General features: G+C 36.8%; 1 pseudogene; it reads right to left on the bottom strand.

The window, feature by feature from the left end:
* Positions 1–1,345: 1,345 nt before the first annotated feature.
* Positions 1,346–2,015, bottom strand: LOC110295628 (annotated as a pseudogene).
* Positions 2,016–6,314: the final 4,299 nt, after the last annotated feature.

Raw genomic sequence — 6,314 nt, 5'->3', positions numbered from 1 at the left:
ATTACAAAGTTCACTATTGGAGAAGTATTTTCATATTTTAAAAAATGTATACACACACATATATATCTATATCTATCTATCTATCTATCTATCTATCTATCTATCTATCTATATATATATCATACCTAAAGAATACTTAAATATCTCACAGAATGCAGAAAATCCAAGCTGGTGTCTACATAGAGGCTTCACCAACAGTGACTAACAATCATAGTACTACTTATCTTCACACTACTAGAGGAGAAGGGTAACCATTAAACCAGCTATAAACCTAGTGATCTATCTAGGAGCAATAGTGCTCATAAATAATGTGGGAATAACCAACTTATCTTTGATCACATTTATTCCCATTCTTTGAAGTAAAACACATTCTTGATACTGCTAAGGTGGCCAAGAGCCTGAGACTGAATAGGTCATGGGCTTAGGGGAAAATCAAATTCTATGGCACTTCTAAGTGAAGCACAGCAATACCATGACTCTTAATAATATCCTGCTGTACAAATAAATCTGTGTTTTGCCCACCTATCATCAAAAAGGCTTCTTGTTGTAGCTTGAAGATGACACAGAAACTTATAACTGAACAGTGTGCAGAGAATGAGAGAATTTGTAGCAATCAGTCTTCAATGAGATGCCTTGACCAAAAGCTCCTCCCTCAGGACTCAGGAGGCTATGGTGAGGAGATGAGGGAAATATTATAAGAGCTAAAGGAGATAGATGACACTAAGAAGTAGCACCTTCCAGACACAAGAGGACTGATGGAAACATGAACTCACAAAGAGTATGGCAGCACTGGGACAGGGAGGAGAGAGAAGGCCTTCTCTGTCAATCTTAGTGTTCCAGCAGCTCTTTTAGGGAAAGGCCTTCTCTGCTGAGTTTCAACGAAGTAATTCTCTGAGAGGATCTTAGCTTTGAAGTATTAATGTCAGGCAATCAAAAGCCCCTTTTGGCTCACCTAGTTAACATACCCTATTAAAATTAAATACATGATCCTAATATGGGTGCTTCCCCTTTTACCTTTTTAAACTGTCATTTGCCTATTGGCCACATCTATCCAGAGGCAGTCCTTTATTCACCATTCCTACCTTGCGACTAATATTCCTCTCCCTTCTTGTTCTTTTCCCTTCTCTCTGTTCCTCTATGTCCTGTGTTTTCCTGTTATTCCTGACCTTTGTCTCTCTGGGGCAAATAGATCTACTTTGTGCTGAGAATTTGGTTTGGGGTGCTTTGTGCTTCATACTTGTTCCTTAAAAATTATGAGTTCACCAACTATTGCTGTTTTTGAGTTCCATTAGCTGAATTCTAGTAAGAATATCAGTTAAAATAGTACATAGACCAAAAGAGCATCTCAGTAGACACAATTAATACTTAACACTCTATTAACAGTGTCAAGATCACAGTTCTTTAGTTGGTTGATTATGTGAATTTAAAAAACATAAGGGCTGGGAAAGAATTCTTATTCTTGTAATAATCTTGATAAATAATGTTATAATGGCTTTTCAAAGTTCTAGGGGATGGGGAGGGGAGTGAAGATTTTGCAACAAACTGTGTTTGAATCTTTGCAACAACATTTAGCCCTGTTCATTACAAAGTAACACTCCTGGAAAATTCACAGCAACATTTGATTGGAAGGCAATACCATAAAGAAGGCAAAAATAAAAAGTTATAACACCCATAACTGATCATTGTGAACAACAGTGTGACTGGCTGTAAGAACATAAGCAATTTCTTCTCACTCATTGGAGCAGTTATAAAAGAGACCTCTCACGTTGCACATCTCATAGTTATTCATGTTGTAGACTGAACAAAGGCACAAGTGTCATAAATCCAGTCTGTGGCAGAGGCCTCAGGTAGGTGCATTTCTTACATTTGCACTGTCCTTACATTGCAGTGTCCTCACACCTATAGGCATACAGATGCAAATCTTCCTTGCTCAGGCCTTTAAGGTTATCAGGGTTGATCTAAGATTTAGGCTGCACCTAGATTATACCCTCAGCTGCAGGACCCTTATTGTAGATATGTCACTGAGGTTCTGCTTTGGAAGAATTAAAAAGCCCACATCAGGCCCAGTCTTCCTCTCTCTTACTGATGCCTGTAGGTCAGTAAAGATCTCAGCTACTGCTTCAGAACAATGCCTGTTTCCTTCCCATCATGATGATCATGGACTAACCTTCTGAAACTGTAAGCAAGCAACAAATTAAAGGCTTGCTTGTTTAAGTTGCCTTGATCATGGTACACAGCAACAGAATGGTACCTAAGACAGTGATTATCGGTGGTGAGATAGAAATGTTCTTTAGTGATTTTACTGTTAACTTTACACTCTGGATATAATTTTTTGGTGATAATCTCTTTGAATATAAATCTGCCTGCTTTTTATAAATGTATTTTGTATTCCCACATGTTCAAGGTGTGTTTATGAAGGTTGGCAATGCTTAGGAGTCAATGCTTCACTGTTCTGTGGGTTCTGAAGATTGAACTCAGGGTGTCAGGCTGCCACGTGCCTTTATCTCCTCAGCCATCTTACTAGCCTGAGGAAATATTTTTTCATAATTCTGAATTTCTATATTTAACACATTTTATTCAAAATAAACATGTGTCTCATTGTATTTGTTATGTGTCATTTATTGCTACTGCATAAACCCCTTCTAGTTTCCATGTCCCATTATGAACTGTCCCTTAGCTGTTTCTCTGTGATATATAGTGGTGTCCATGCCTATTCAAGCTGCTTGGATATCTTGTGCTGACTCTTTATCTTTATGCACTTAATGACTATTATTCAAGTCTACTTATGCAATGTAAAAGTTCTTCTCATAGTGAGTAGGCAAACCTAACTCAAAACTCTTTGGGTATCACATCTTCATTGCATCATAGTGATATTTTGAATGAGGTCTGAAAATGATATTTTAATCATTCTTAGCTAAATATTCCTGACTAGAGAACTCTAGTCACTGATACTTGGGTACTCTCTGTGGGCACTTAGTTTACTACAACTAGTAAAAGATTGACATACACAGACCTTAGGATCTGGCTGCATTGTAGAATTAGATATCAGCTCATCTACATACTGGTTACATGACTTTATGAGTTTACATAGAAGATTAGGGCTTGTTCATACCAGAAAGTCTCTTTTCTGTAGTATAGCTGTCATTGTCCCAGAAGGTACAATGTAGGCTTCCATGAGTAGGAAGCAGTCAACTAGCTATGAAGTTTATGAGCCATAGCAATCATCAGCATGACAAGATACCTACAGGTACAACAGTGGTACTCATAGCTTGGCAGTAACCAACACCTCTTTAATTGGATTTAAAGCTCCCTCAACAGGAAGGAACTAATGCCTATTACTACAAACATAGCCAAATTCCTGGGACTAGTGATATCATAGATCTTAGAAGAGAACTTACTGCTACTCTACCAAGATAACTGTATTCTAAAACTTATTCCCATACCCACAGAGAAGTATAGCACTCAACCCTCATCAACAAAACTTCTCTTTGCATCAAGCAAATATCATTACAGAAAACACAACTGGTTAAAATGTTGATAATTAGATCCACTGTCCCAAATGTTACATCTACAGGACAGATCCTGACCAAAGCTTCAGACAGCATTGGAAGTGTAGGACCAGAGAAGACCCAGAAGATCAAGAAGTCTGCTCTGAGAATGCATCGCCTAGAAAAGTCAGGTAAGCTATACCTATGATTCCTAATGCCACTGCCTAAACAAGACTGGAACAATGAGAATATCTCTAGAAATGGTGACATGCTAATGTAGAAAGGGGAAACCTTAAAGCCAGAAAAAGAGCTACAGGCAGCTAATGACTACTGAGTGGAGATTTAGTCTTGCCCTTGGATGAGCCACTAATTAGTTATCTGATGCAAACTGGTAAAGCTTGAAGTCATATATACATAAGGAACATTATATGGCCTTAGAGAGTTATATTTATATTATGTGCTTACAGAATTATATATGTGAAACAATAGAAACAAACAACAAAAGAGATCATTTTTGAAAGGCAGTGTTAAAAGGCATGAGAGGACTGGGTTGGGGACATGGGAGAAATGGGAGGAAGGAAAGGGATATAGGAGGTGTGAGGTACTTATATTTTAATTAAATAAAAATCTATTATCCCTGAAATCAAGCTCAGCAACTTTTACAGAAATTAATTATTTCTAATATGAGTTTTAGGTTCCTCTTATGTTCAATAGTAATATTAGAAAACTTAGTAGCTATTAGCTACCTAAATTAACGTCATGAAAATGTTATTTATATTCTCATGTGAGCAGTCTCAGCTTTGTCTTTGGTATTACAAGGGTTGGGCTATTCCTGATTCTACCTTATTTTGCCATCAGTGGTAACATTGTAACAGAGAGTGTAGGTCCTGTGTCTTCTGCAGAAGTGTCTTACCCCTCTTTGGGTTTTCACTGCATCATCCATATAGTAAGAGGAGAAACTACCTAGAAGTAGAGGCTAAGACTCAATGGGATTTAGACATAGTGTTATCCTCGTTTTTATCCATAGACTTCATGCTAAACTCATGGCAGAAAAATGTTTTACCCAGAGAGTTAATTGCATGCCCTCAGGAAACCTGGAACAAGGGGATGGGCATATATCAGGTATTTCAAAATGATGGCAGGAGCGTCAAATTTACAAGAAGCCAGAACCTCTTATTTCTACCAATAGTAACTAACTGATAAACTGAAAGATATATCTGGAAGACAAAACTACTTTGCTTTAAGCTAATCTCAATGTGGATGTTAATTGTTGGGATCACAAATGACCTCTAACTCTCCATTTGTAAAATCTTGTAGAATTTGACCTGTTTGAAAAAAAAACATGAATAAAATTAAAATAAAGAGTCAGGAAAATGTGATTGCTAGGGGTTCATTTCCAGATGCAGGATACAGAGCCAGGCATTATCTATAGCACAGAGTCCAAAGCATCACATTGCATTCTCTGAGATTAAAGGCTGGTGCTGTGTGCTTTCTTCCTGCCCGAGGCCAAATTAGGGCATCTGTAATAAGTACAAAACATCTTAACTCATAATAGACTTTAAGAAACTTTGCCCTAGTACAATCATGTTCTTACAGATTTTTAATGGGAAAATGAATATAAAAATAAGATCTGCCAGCAAAAGTCCTGACCCCTCCCCCACGCACACAGACACATTTCAATACTTACTACTGATTACCAAGTTTATCAAAATGATCTTTGAGCAATAATTTCAGATGTATAAGAAAAGCAAATAAAGTTTTTGGCATATTACATGATGACAATTTTATAAGTGGTTATTCTATTTTCATCTAAAACTGGTGATTTTAAATGTAAATGAGCAATTAAGAATCCACTCTGAGGTATTTTAGATTAACACTCCTAACAAAAAAATTTAAAACATCTATCTTTAACTTAGAAAAAAGTTGAATCACAATGTCAGTATATATTTTAGCTTGTATGTAAATTGTATTTGTTATATATTCATTTTTCTTATATTAATATTAGAGAGGATATAATGTGTAAGGCCTGGAGTCAGGGTTCATTATTTTCCAGATTTCTTTCTGGTCAGAGGTGTATGAACCTCTAATAATTTCTGTAGAATCAGGAAAAGCAGGCAACAATCAGTTAAATCCTTCATATTCAAGTTACTTCAGATCAAGCTAGATTTGGCCTGGAAGAACTATGTCTCCAAGGAAACTTAACCTTATTCTCATTCTAAATCTAAAAATAATTTCTGAGCGTTGCATTTCTTACTCTCAGAGGCTTCTCATGACTTTATAGCCACTGGATAAAAATTTAACAAAGCATTTTCAGTTCCTTTCTCCTTAGCTTCTAATTTCTAGTACAAGATGAAATTTTGTGGAGGCTTTTTGATTTTATTTTGTTTCCATTTTCTTTTTCTATAATGAGCCATGCTACCTAATACATCAACAGATTATATCCTTCTCTGCCTGCCTTAGCAAATCAGTTGCTTCTTCCTGGATCAACTCCACGTTCCAGGCTCCAGTAGTTCAACTTTACTTTAGCATATATATATAGTCTTCCCAAGTACACAGTACCTGCAAAGAGAGGACAAAATTCCTATTTAGACCAGAGCTGAAGAACTGATAACCTGACAAAGCAATGACAGAAAAATTCTATTATGAAAGCCTTCTGGTGTTTCACATATTTGATTATACCTTGGGTCAAACCATGACCACAGAGTACACTGTGCAGTTCTCGTAATATCCCATGAAAAGCGCCTACAAGGTTGTGCTACCCTATCTCCTGACATCAGCAGTATTACGGTGAGCCTTTATCACACTGATTCATGTTGCTAGATAGAA

Source organism: Mus caroli, chromosome 6 (assembly GCF_900094665.2).
Source record: "Mus caroli chromosome 6, CAROLI_EIJ_v1.1, whole genome shotgun sequence".
NCBI lineage: Eukaryota > Metazoa > Chordata > Mammalia > Rodentia > Muridae > Mus > Mus caroli.
Note: the sequence above shows the minus strand (reverse complement) of the source record. Positions and strands in the feature narration are given on the sequence as shown.